Source organism: Aquarana catesbeiana, linkage group LG02 (genome assembly GCF_042186555.1).
Source record: "Aquarana catesbeiana isolate 2022-GZ linkage group LG02, ASM4218655v1, whole genome shotgun sequence".
Taxonomy (NCBI): Eukaryota; Metazoa; Chordata; class Amphibia; order Anura; family Ranidae; genus Aquarana; species Aquarana catesbeiana.
The window spans coordinates 765,892,218-765,905,583 of record NC_133325.1 but is presented as its reverse complement, the minus strand read 5'-3'; the positions used below and the strand labels follow the sequence as shown (position 1 = coordinate 765,905,583).

Genomic DNA, 13,366 nt, shown 5'->3' with positions numbered 1-13,366 from the left:
CGGTGCTTGAGCTGGTGTGCTTGGGGGACAGGAGCCACACTGGGGCAGAGGTTCTGTCAGCTCTGCAGGGGCAGGTTCAGAGGTGGTTGACGCCACGCCAACTTAAGGCAGGAATGGTGGTTTGCGACAATGGCACCAACCTCCTCTCTGCCCTCCGACAGGGACAAATGACCCATGTGCCCTGTTTGGCTCACGTCCTTAACTTGGTGGTGCAGCGGTTCTTGGGCAGGTACCCGGGCTTACAGGATGTCCTGAGGCAGGCCAGGAAAGTCTGTGTGCATTTCCGCCGGTCATATAATGCCAGTGCTCGGCTGACGGACCTCCAAAAGGAGTTTAACCTGCCCAAGAACCGCCTAATCTGTGACATGCCCACCAGGTGGAACTCAACGTTGGCCATGCTGCAGCGGCTGCACACGCAGCAGAGGGCCATCAATGAGTACCTGTGCGACTATGGCACCAGGACAGGGTCAGGGGAGCTTGGTTTTTTTTCCCCACGCCAGTGGGCCATGATCAGGGATGCATGCACTGTCCTGTCACCATTCGAGGAGGCCACGAGGATGGTGAGCAGTGACAGTGCATGCATCAGTGACACTGTCCCCCTTGTCCACCTGTTGGAGCACACGCTGCGTGGAATAATGGACAGGGCACTTGAGGCAGAACAGAGGCAGGAAGAGGAGGACTTCCTTAGCTCTCAAGGCCCCCTTTATCCAGACAGTGTTCCTGCGTGCCCGCCGATCACACAGGAAGAGGACGAGGAGGAAGAGGAGGAGGAGGAAGATTGTGTCAGTATGGAGGTGGAGCCTGGCACTCAGCATCAGCAGCAGTCTTTAAGGGATCAGTCCCAAGAAACACATGGACTTGTACGTGGCTGGGAGGAGGTGGCTGCGGACCATGTCGTTCTTAGTGACCCAGAGGACTCCGGACCGAATGCCTCAGCAAACCTACGCTGCATGGCCTCCCTGATCCTGCAAAGCCTGCGTAAGGATCCTCGTATTCGTGGTATCAAGGAGAAGGACCAATACTGGCTGGCAACCCTCCTTGATCCACGTTACAAGGGTAAGGTTGCGGACCTTATCTTGCCATCGCAGAGGGAGCAGAGGATGAAACATCTTCGGGAGGCCTTGCAGAAAGGTCTGTGCAACGCGTTCCCAGAGACTGGGAGGTTACAAACTCCTGTTTCTGGACAACGTGTTGCTGAGGCTTCGGTCAGTCAAAGAAGGAGCGGTGGAGAAGGTGGCCGTCTGACCGATGCGTTCAGACAATTTTTTGGTCCGCAGCCCCAAGGTATGATCGGTTCCAGCAACCATCGCCAGCGTCTGTTTTACATGGTGCAGGAATACCTAGGGGCAAGATCAGACTTGGACACCTTTCCCACCGAAAATCCTCTGGGTTACTGGGTCTTGAGGATGGATCACTGGCCAGAGCTTGCACAGTATGCAATTGAGCTACTGGCCTGTCCTGCATCCAGCGTTCTTTCGGAACGCACATTCAGTGCTGCTGGAGGCGTGGTAACCGATCACAGGGTGCGTCTGTCCACCGACTCGGTCGATCGGCTGACCTTCATAAAAATGAATGAGTCTTGGATCACCACCAGCTACCAAGCACCTGATGCTGATGTAACCGAATAATTTTTTTTGAAATCTCAGATCCCTTCAAAGACTGCCTATGCTGATGCTGAGTGACTATCCCTGAGTAATTATCCTCTTCCTCCTCAATCATCACGCTGATAGCTTGTAAGAACATTTTTGGTTCTGGGCGCCACCACCAGTGCCTAAGGCACAATTTTTCAGCCCCTGTTTAACAGGGGCGTGTAATTACAATTTTTGATGTAATACTTTGCAGCAGGGCTCGTTCCTGCATTCCAACTAGAGTGTCTGTGAGGGGTTGCAGTGTTGTGGCACCAGCACCAGTGCCTAGGGCCCAATTTTTCTGCCCCTGTCTAACAGGGGCGTGTAATTACAATTTTTGATGCAATACTTTGCAGCAGGGCTCATTCCTGCGTTCCAACTAGAGTGTCTGTGAGGGGTTGCAGTGTTGTGGCACCAGCACCAGTGCCTAAGGCCCAATTTTTCTGCCCCTGTCTAACAGGGGCGTGTAATTACAATTTTTGATGCAATACTTTGCAGCAGGGCTCGTTCCTGCGTTCCAACTAGAGTGTCTGTGAGGGGTTGCAGTGTTGTGGCACCAGCACCAGTGCCTAAGGCCCAATTTTTCTGCCCCTGTCTAACAGGGGCGTGTAATTACAATTTTTGAAGCAATAATTTGCAGCAGGGCTCGTTCCTGCGTTCCAACTAGAGTGTCTGTGAGGGGTTGCAGTGTTGTGGCACCAGCACCAGTGCCTAAGGCCTAATTTTTCAGCTCCTGTTCAACAGGGGCATGTAATTACAATTCTTGATCTAATATTTCACAGCAGGGCCCTGTGAGGGCTTACAGTGTTGTGGCCACAGCAACACCTAAGGCCCAAATTTCTGCTGAGTATATAGGGCAGGACCCTACTTTCAAACATCTAACTTACAAACGACTCCTACTTGCAAACGGAAGGAGACAACAGGAAGTGAGATGAAATCTACCCCTAGGAAGGGAAATTCTCTCCTGTAAGAGTTAATATGGGAAAACAATTTCTCCTTTCCACTGATGCTTTCCAATCCTTGTTCCACAAAAAAACCCAAATTTTCAAAAAACATTTTTCATTGGGACAAAAAAGTGAGGTGAAATCTTCTGAAGAGGAGGAAAGACAGCAAAACAAATGTCACAGGGGTGATAACCCTTCCCTATGTTTTCCAAAAAGCTTAGAAAAGATTTTTTGGCTGGAGCTAAACACGTTAAAAATGTTCAAAATTACAAACAGATTCTACTTAACAACAAACCTACAGTCCCTGTCTTGTTTGCACCGCCTGTATACTGCTGTTCAGAGTATATAGGGCCTGGTGGCCCCACACCTTTCCTTATTTTAATTTGGGTGCGGGGTTCCCCTTAATATCCATACAAGACCCAAAGGGCCTGGTAATGGACTGGGGGGTACCCATGCCGTTTGTCTCACTGATTTTCATCCATATTGCCATGACCCGACATGACATTAAACCCGCAAGCAGTTTTAAATGAGATTTTTTCCTTTAAAAATGACATTTGGTGCAGGGACTGTTCTAAACATGGGAAACACGCGTCACTTTACAGGCATACTATAGACACCCCCCAGGTACGATATTTAAAGGAATATTTCACTTTTTTTTTTTTACTTTAAGCATCATTAAAATCACTGCTCCCGAAAAAACGGCCGTTTTTAAAAGTTTTTTTTGCATTGATACATGTCCCCTGGGGTAGGACCCGGGTCCCCAAACCCTTTTTAGGACAATACCATGCAAATTAGCCTTTAAAATGAGCACTTTTGATTTCGAACGTTCGAGTCCCATAGACGTCAATGGGGTTCTAACGTTCGTGCGAACTTTCGGTCCGTTCGCGGGTTCTGGTGCGAACCGAACCGGGGGGTGTTCGGCTCATCCCTACTCACACCTAACATAATAAGGAAATTTCAACCTACACGGCCCGTAGTATGTCCTCACTGCCAGGCAGAGAGAGGTAGCTTCTTTCACTTAATCTGGAAATGCACTATTATTCAAACATACTGGAGTCAAGTGATTAAGTTCTTACACGACCAAATGGGTTCCCCTGTGGTGCTGGATCCAAAACTGTGCATACTCGGTCTTCTTCCAGACGTGGATATTGATAAATACCAAGCCACATTTATATCTGAAGTCCTGTTTTTGGCCAGGAAAGTGATTGCTAAGACTTGGATGCAGAATGTAACCCCCACCATAACAAGCTGGAAGAGGGATGTTAATAATTCCCTCCCATACAAGCAGTTGATCTACAAACACAGGGGAAACAGTCACAAATACTCAAGGATATGGGACGGATGGTTGGGAGACGGGGAGACATGTGTATAGTAATGCGTGAAAACAAGAATATCAACACCTAATAACCAAAACGCACAACTATATAATAAACGTTCCAACTCAGTCTGTTAGAACTTTACAGAGCTATTAACAATAGATATATCTTTGCTATGCTATGCCAGCCTTGTAAGGCGCTAATGTATGTAATCGTACCACATGTGACAATATTGTATGTATCTATGCATAGATCTCAAATGTGCTGTATAAATTTATGCCTAATTTCAATAAAGACTATTTTCCCAAAAAAAAAAAAAAAAAAGAGTAAAGTGTGCATGGCAGTGGCGGCTGGTGCTCAAAATTCTTTGGGGGGCGCAAACAAACTGAAAACATTATGAAAAAAAACATCAATTGCAGCCACTGTGCCCATCAAACACAGCCACTGTGCCATCAAACGCAGCCACTGTGCCCATCAAACGCAGCCACTGTGCCATCAAATGCAGCCACTGTGCCCATCAAACGCAGCCACTGTGCCCATTAAACGCAGTCACTATGCCCATGAAATGCAGCCAATGTGCCATCAAATGCAGCCACTGTGCCCATCAAACGCAGTCACTGTGCCATCAAATGCAGTCACTGTGCCATCAAATGCAGCCATTGTGTCATCAAATGCAGCCACTGTGCCATCAAATGCTGCCACTGTGCAATCAAACGCAGCCACTGTGCCATCAAATGCAGCTACTGTGCCAAACGCTGCCACTGTGAGCATCAAATGCTGCCAGTGTGCCCATCATATGCTGCCAGTGTGCCCATCAAATGCTGCCAGTCTGCCCATCATATGCTGCCAGTGTGCTAATGTTACACAAGTGGGTGGGCTCTGCACCCCGAGCCTACCCTTTTTAAAGCCAATTAGAGCCTCAGGCTCTAATCATGTTCTTCTTCAAAATAAAAACCCCATTGAAATCTATGCGTCCCTCACCCTGCATGGAGATTAGGGGCCAGGTGCATGGATTAGAGGGGGGTGCAAACAAACTGAAAACATCATGAAAAAAAAAACATCAATTGCAGCCACTGTGCCCTTCAAACACAGCCACTGTGCCCATCAAACGCAGCCACTGTGCCATCAAATGCAGCCACTGTGCCCATCAAACGCAGCCACTGTGCCATCAAACAGCCACTGTGCCCATCAAAAGCAGCCACTGTGCCATCAAATGCAGCCACTGTGCCCATCAAACGCAGCCACTGTGCCCATCAAATGCAGCCACTATACCCATCAAACGCAGCCAATGTGCCATCAAATGCAACCACTGTGCCCATCAAACGCAGTCACTGTGCCATCAAACGCAGCCACTGTGCCATCAAATGCAGCCACTGTGCCAGCAAACGCAACCACTGCGCCCATCAAACGCTGCCAATGAGCAATCAAACTCAGCCACTGTGCCATCAAATGCAGCTACTGTGCCAAATGCTGCCACTGTGCCCATCAAATGCTGCCAGTGTGCCCATCATATGCTGCCAGTGTGCCCACCAAACGCTGCCAGTGTGCCCAACTGCCCATCATATGCTGCCAGTGTGCTAATGTCACACAAGTGGGTGGGCTCTGCACCCCAAGCCCACCCTTTCTGAAGCCAATTAGAGCTCTAATCATGTTCTTCTTCAAAATATAAACTCCATTGAAATCTATGCGTCCCTCACCCTGCATGGAGATTAGGGGTTAAGCGCAAGGATTAGAGGGGCGGTGCCCCTGCGCCCGTTATGAGCAGCCACCACTGTATGGAAGTCATGTCATGGTCTGATCTGTCTATGTGCACTTTTAGAGATGTGATGGCTCAAGTATTGCAGTACACTTGTAGTGCAGAGTGGATTTGCCTTTAGTAAATCAACCCCAGAGTGTATTTTTATGTTGGACTTATTAGGGTTGATTTACTAAAGGAGTAGAGGCTGGGTATAAATATGGAGAACCCATGTTCACAGCAAGTCGTGACAAGAGAGGTTACTAAAAAATTATTTTTCCTCGCATATTATTCCATGACTTCACCTTATTTATTAACTTTCTTTTACTTTAGTGAATCAAAATCAATGTCACAGATTTCAGGGATGGAACCTTTTTACATACCAGAATAAAATGATCTAAGCGTACTCCAACCTCTGGACACGACTCCAAAAGTGATTGGCTGTCTCAACTCACGTCATATGGTGTGATTTACTCCCAGCTTCTGTCATTTGTCAATTGATTGGTCGATGATGGGCTGGGTGACTCCCTATTTCCATATAAGAAGGGCAGTCGGCTGAAAGACAGAAGCTTCATTTCAGCAGCTATGAAGAGTGAACGTCGCAGAGCAGATCCCAACACCTGAGAACGATCTTCAAGGAAGCATTACTTGACCGGGGAAGACTACTGACACATTACTACTTTGATGAGCGCAGCACAAGACTGGACACATCCATCACTCTGAGACCCGAGGAAAACGATCTACGCATACTCCAACTCCTGACACTGCTCGAAAAGGTACTAACGCTCCATGATGTCACAGGGTTCAGCTGCCGAGCTGACCCCGCTACATGAGAACGGTCTTCAAGGAAGCATTACCTGACCGGAGAAGAGTGCTGACACATTACTACATCGATGAGCGCAGCACAAGGTTGGACACATCCATCACCTTGAGACCCGAGGAAAACGATCTACACATACTCCAACTCCTGACACGGCTCGAAAAGCTACTAACGATCCATGATGTCATAGGGTTCAGCTGCCGAGCTGACCCCGCTACATGAGAACGGTCTTCAGCGAAGACTTACCTGACCGAAGAGGAGTACTGACCCATTAATGTGTCAAGACTGATGAGCGTTCCACAAGATTGGACACATCCAGCACTCTGAGAGAGCAGAGTATGCAAAGAATGGCTGAGAAGACGCTCAGTGACTAACAGCTGATAGCAGAGCTCTGACACCAACTCAACCGGTCCAACTGCAAACCTACTGCAAGTCATTGTTAAGTTTTCTAAAACTGAGCTTTTGCACAAACGTAATTTATTTTTATCGCAACCCATGTCCTCTTTAGTATGATTTTCCTTCATTTTCTCTCCCCATTGGAACAAAATAAAACAAAAAAACAATAAAAATCTGACTAAGGTTTTAACTCTTGCCAACAAAAAAAGTGTAAGTATATGAACTGCTGTCTGTGTCGTAAATATATGAATTACTGTCTGTGTCCCCTTTGGACTGATTCATCCTTATTGTCTGTCCACAAGGGGACACAGAAAGAAAGAATTGACCTTCCTTTGCAAAAAAAAAAGTTTTATTGTGGTTGGATGGAGGTGGTCTCCTGTTTGCAAGCATGAATTAGGGTCAGTACACAAGACCTTTCCATGCAATCACAATTTGTTAAAACCCAGTAGTGACGGGGCTGAGTACAAAATCTATAGTAAACCCTACACTACTCCCAATCACATTATAATAGGCAGCAGTGGCGGCTGGTGTTCAAAATTTTTTGGGGCCCAAACAAACTGATAAAATATTGAAAAAATAAACATCAATTGCAGCCACTGTGCCCATCAAACACAGCCATACACTTTGTGGAGCATGCTCAGTTCATTTCACATTTGTACAGGCATGTGAGCAGACATGGACACAAAGCTCTGTATGTCTGAGTGTAAGAAATCGCCATGCTGATGCACTAACACCGGTTTAAAATTGTTCATATTTTGTAGCAATTGCTTGTCAGGCTGAGTTCACACTGATGAGGTGCAGAAACCGCATCAGAATCGCAGTCAGTTCACACTGTACTCTGCGCACTGCTGTGGGTGTCAATTGAAAGTTAATGACCCCCCAAATCAGTTTGCAGAATGCAGTGCAAACTGTGGAATTGGATCACATGGGTCTGAATACCCATGCAATCCGATTTCAGTGCAGACAAAAAAAAGTGTCCTGCACCTTTTTGGTGCGGATCCAGTGCGAATTGATGGTCCACTGGAACTCTTTTTGTTAGACCTAGAAGTGACTTTAAAACCTAGAAGTCCATGGTAAAGATTACACCATGAGCTGTAAAAGCAGAAGACCGTGGTAAAGAGTACACCATGAGCTGTAAACCCAGAAGACCAAGGTAAAGAGTACACCATGAGCTGTAAACCCAGAAGACCAAGGTACAGAGTACACCATGAGCTGTAAACCCAAAAGACCAAGGTAAAGAGTACACCATGAACTGTAGACTTTAAATAGAGTTAGAAGGGTCTTTTCCAAGAAGTCTCCTCTCCACTTCATGCACACAAACATGACCCATTGGGTGAACTTCTTGAAAAAGGCTCTTGTGATGTTTACACTCTTAATGATCCTGCCAAGCTGTTTGGAAACCAAAGAATGCACATTACAGCTGTTGATCTTCAATGAGGTCCACAACACTTTTAAAAATATGGTAAGTTTCATTGAGGATTCTTGCAGCTAGTCATGCCACTTTGGGCTCCCTTGTTAGTGCAATTCCCCCTTTATACTGTGCACACATTCTTATGCAAGTCATACTGGTGTTTTGCAGTGAGGAGGGGGTCTGTACTGAGGAGGTGGTCTATACTGGGGGTCTGTGTTGAGGAGGTGGTCTGCACTGGTGGTCTGTACTGAGGAGGTGGTCTGTACTGGGGGAGGTGGTCTGTACTGGGGTATATACTGAGGAGGTAGTCTGTACTGGGGTATGTACTGAGCAGGTGGTTTGTACTGAGGAGTTGATCTGTACTAAGGAGATGGTCTGTACTGAGGGGGTGGTGTGTGCTGAGGAGGTGGTCTGCACGAGGGGTTGATCTATACTGTCTACTCCTCACCTCACTCCTTCAGTCTCCTCTCGCATTACTAACTTACTAACTGACATATCAGCATGGATGTCGCATCACTTCCTTAAACTAAATCTCTCTAAAACTGAGCTATTAATATCCCCCCCACCCCCACCCGTGCTCCCCTCTATGACTTTTCCATCAAAATCAACAATGCAACTATCAGTCCCTCCCCTCATGCCAGGGTACTAGGTGTAATCCTAGACTCTGACATGTCATTTCAGCCCCAAGTCCAATCGTTGTCAAAATTTTGTAGAATTCACCTCCGTAACATCTCTAAAATGTTGTCGTTTGTCGTTTTTGTAGAAATGGTTTTATTATTTAGAAATAACAACTAGCAGTTTGTTTCCAATGCAGGTTTATTTTTTTATTTTTCTCACCATTAAACTAATTCTGAACTATAAACCAAACATTGAGGAGAAGTCAGAGATCTCCGAGGCTCCCAGTACGGGTAGTAAGTTGTGTTCTGTATTCTCCTCCCAGCACTCGGTGTGTCTCCTTCAAGCACAGCGTTCTTTGCTGCAGGAAAGAGTCATTTCACCTGCACATGAAATATATTCTCTCCTTCCAGTAAATTCTTCTGTAGAGTTCAGTTCAGCTGCCCCGTGTTCACAGTCTTCAGAGCTCCACAGGTGTGAAGCTTCAGTCTACGTGCTCCATTCTTTTATATAGGGGGCGGGGAAATTCCTTCCTTATACAATGTAGAGACTAAGCCATACACTTTGTGGAGCATGCTCAGTTCATTTCACATTTGTACAGGCATGTGAGCAGACATGGACACAAAGCTCTGTATGTCTGAGTGTAAGATATCACCATGCTGATGCACTGACACCGGTTTAAAATTGTTCATATTTTGTAGCAATTGCTTGTCAGGCTGGGTTCACACTAGGGTTGCCACCTGTCCGGGATTCACCCGGACAGTCCTGGTTTTGAATCATGTGTCCGGATTTCAGTCCCCCACAAACCCGGACACATTTTTTCAGACATGAATGTAGTTCGGAACAGGGCCTGACAGGATGGTGAGGGGGAACTATGCACGCTGCATTACTATTCTCTTTGAAGTGCCCAAAGGTGTCCCAGGTCTGTAATCCTATAGAGCAGGGGTCTCCAAACTTTCTAAAAAAAAAAAGGGCTAGTTTATTGTCCTTCAGACTTTATGGGCACCGGACTGTGGCAGGAGTGTATATTTTCCTGGCATTAGTGGGAGTAAACATAACCACAATTGGTATTAGAGGGCGGAATAGTGCCCCTTTGTTGGTATCATTGGCAGGAATTGTATTGTGTTGGTGTCAGTGGGAGAAATGGTGCCCCATTATTGGTGTCAGTTGGCAGAATAGTGTCTCGTATCATTGGGAGGAATAGTGCTCCAAGGGCTGAATAAAGAAATCCAGTGCGAATTGAGCCATACATAATGCATAGCTCAATTCGCACTGCACCGGTGCGATTCCTGTACAAATGATATGCGATGCATTACACCGCATCATTATGAACCCATCCTCAGTATTGTCACACTCACACCAAATTCCAATGCTGACCATACACACGTCAGTTTTATTTTCTGATCGATGGGCTATTTGATCAAAACGCTGGAATCGATAAACTATTGAATAGCGATAACTATGCTTTAGGACTGAAACAACTAATCAACATAATCGATTATAATTGATTATGAAAATAGTTGTCAATTATTTTCATAATCGATTAGTTGGTTTGCAGATTAGTTGGCCTGCATGCAGAATGCACTATTTGTTTATACAATCACTTTAAGGGCTTTGTGAAGGGAAGATCAGCATCTGAACCCAGAGAAGGTGGAGGCTGATAGACTGGAGGTAATATAAGACATTACAATTACATTTAAAGTAAAAGTTTACCAGTATTATGTATTATTTTTAAAATGATTATAACCATGAGAAAAAGTGTCAGCCTTTAGTATTACTTTATTATAACGGATTTATATTCCCCCACCACCCTTCATATCATGTCTGACCTCCATTTAAAACATCCTGTATATCCTACTTCTGGGTGTATTTATTATTATATATATGATCTAAGTTTCTGAACGCAAATGACATACACTGTCCAAAAATTCCTCCGATCGAGAAACGTTTTCTATTCGGCCCCTTTGGATTTTCCCGTCACTGTAGCCAAAAATAAACATCGATTTGACCCCATTAATGATTAGAAAATTGAACCAATGTTCTTAAAACGAAAATTTGCGAAGGAAAAAATGTGTTTGTTATGGCCAGCATAAGTGACAGCAGGTGCAGATAGCAAGGGAGTCTGTCATGCAGAATATTCTATTACAATCCTTTCTACAAATCTGCAAAACAGTGTTTTAGATCTTTTTAATTTTTTTTCTTTTAAATAAAAATTTTGATCTCTGAGTTCAATGATATGTACCAGATTCAACCTCTAATAGTATATTTATATATCTTCTGTCAGTTATTCTCAGAGTGGATTTGATATTTTGTTCCCTAACCATATAGCTGGTTATTTATATTTTGGGCTGCGACTAACGATTATTTTCATAATTGATTAGTTGGCCGATTATTGTTTCGATTAATCGGATCAAACCCTAAAATAAAAAGTGTGGTGTATAATTTAGTTAATATGCTAAGTTTAAAAAAAGACAATTTATTCTTGAATATCTCTATGCAGTGGTAAATATAAAAACCCAATTATATGGTTAGGGAGCAAAATCTCTAATCCACTCTGAGAATAACTGATAGAAGAGATACAGTATATATACAATTAGAGGTTGAATCTGGAACATATCATTGGACTCAGAGATCAAAATTTATATTAAAAAGAAAAAAAATTAAAAAAGACCTTAATCACTGTTTTGCAGATTTGTAGGAAGGATTGTAATAGAATATTCTGCATGACAGACTCCCTTGCTATCTGCACCTGCTGTCACTTATGCTGGCCATATACAAACACATTTTTTCTTTGAGAATTTTTGTTTTAAGAACATTGGTTCCATTTTCTAGTCATTAATGGGGTCAAGTTGGCGTTCATTTTTGGCCACAGTGACGGGAAAAATCCAAAGGGGTCGAATAAAAAACTTTACTCAATCGGAGGAATTTTTGGACAGTGTATTTAATTTTCGTTCAGAAACTTAGATCATATATATAATAATAAATACACCCAGAAGTAGGATATATGGGTATTTTAACTGGAAGTCAGACATGAAGCTATATGAAGAGTGGAAGGGAGATATAAATCCTTTATAATAAAGTAATACTAAAAGCTGATACTTTTTCTCATGGTTATAATCATTTTAAATATAATGCATAATACTGGTAAACTTTTACTTTAAATGTAATTGTAATGTCTTATATTACCTCCAGTCTATCAGCCTCCACCTTCTCTGGGTTCAGATGGTGATCTTCCCTGCACAGAGCCCTTAAAGTGATTGTAAACAGATTTTTTTTTTTAACAACAAACTTGTCATACTTACCTGCTCTGTGTAATGGTTTTGCACAGAGCAGCCCTGATCCTCCTCCTCTGGGGTCCCCCACCGGCACTTCTGGGTCCTTCTGCCTTCAGAGTGCCCCCAAAACAAGCCACAAAGTATATTATAGAGTATCCATATAGCAAGGTAAAAAAAACGTCTGCCTTTAGAATCACTCACTTCCTTCTCCTGCCAAGGATTCCATGTCTCACAAGGCCTTGCTCCTCACACATTCTGACATGTATGGAGGGTGTACTGAGCTGTATGTGTGCTGCACTGTGTATACTGACATGTATGGACAGTGTACTGAGCTGTATGTGTGCTGCACTGTATTTTATTATATATAAACAAATAGTACATTCTGTATGCAGGCCAACTAATCGGCTAACCAACTAATCGATTATGAAAATAGTTGACAAGCTGGGGGGATATCTGGGATGTAGAGGGGTCAGAGTGCTGGGGGGGATATCTTGGGTGTAGAGAGGTCAGAGTGCGGGGGGGATATCTGGGGTGTAGAGGGGTCAGAGTGCGGGGGGGATATCTGGGGTGTAGAGGGGTCAGAGTGCGGGGGGGATATCTGGGGTGTAGAGGGGTCAGAGTGCTGGGGGGGTATCAGGGATGTAGTGGGGTCACAATACAAGGGGTTCTCATGGTACATGGTAACAGTGCTGGGGGGAATATCTAGGGTGTAGAGGGGTCAAAGTGCTGGGGGGATATCTGGGGTGTAGAGAAGTCATAGTGCTGGGGGGATATCTGTGGTGTAGAGGAGTCAGAGTTCTGGGGGGGATATCTGGGGTGTAGAGGGGTCAGAGTCCTGGGGGGATATCTGGGGTGTAGAGGGGTCAGAGTCCTGGGGGGATATCTGGGGTGTAGAGGGGTCAGAGTGCTGGGGGGATATCTGGGGTGTAGAGGGGTCAGAGTCCTGGGGGGATATCTGGGTTGTAGAGGGGTCATAGTGCTGGGGGGATATCTTGGGCGTAGAGGGGTCAGAGTGCGGGGGGGATATCTGAGGTGTAGAGGGGTCAGAGTGCTGGGGGGATATCTGGGATGTAAAGGGGTCAGAGTGCTGGGGGGGAAATCTTGGGTGTAGAGGGGTCAGAGTGCTGGGGTTATCTGGGATGTAAAGGGGTCAGAGTGCTGGGGGGGAAATCTTGGCTGTAGTGGGGTCACAGTGCTGGGGGAATATCTGGGATGTAAAGGGGTCA

At 45.1% G+C, this 13,366-nt stretch overlaps 1 long non-coding RNA gene across 2 annotated transcripts in view; it reads left to right on the top strand.

The window, feature by feature from the left end:
• LOC141129309 (uncharacterized) overlaps positions 1–13,366 on the top strand; it is a 105,707-nt gene that overhangs the window by 83,244 nt on the left and 9,097 nt on the right. The window contains exon 1 of one of the 2 annotated variants that reach the window (XR_012241805.1): positions 6,183–7,049. The exons of the other annotated variant lie outside the window; for it this stretch is intronic. This is a non-coding gene — a long non-coding RNA (uncharacterized lncRNA). Of the gene's footprint in view, positions 1–6,182; positions 7,050–13,366 lie in introns of those variants that run through there. 2 annotated transcript variants of the gene reach the window in all.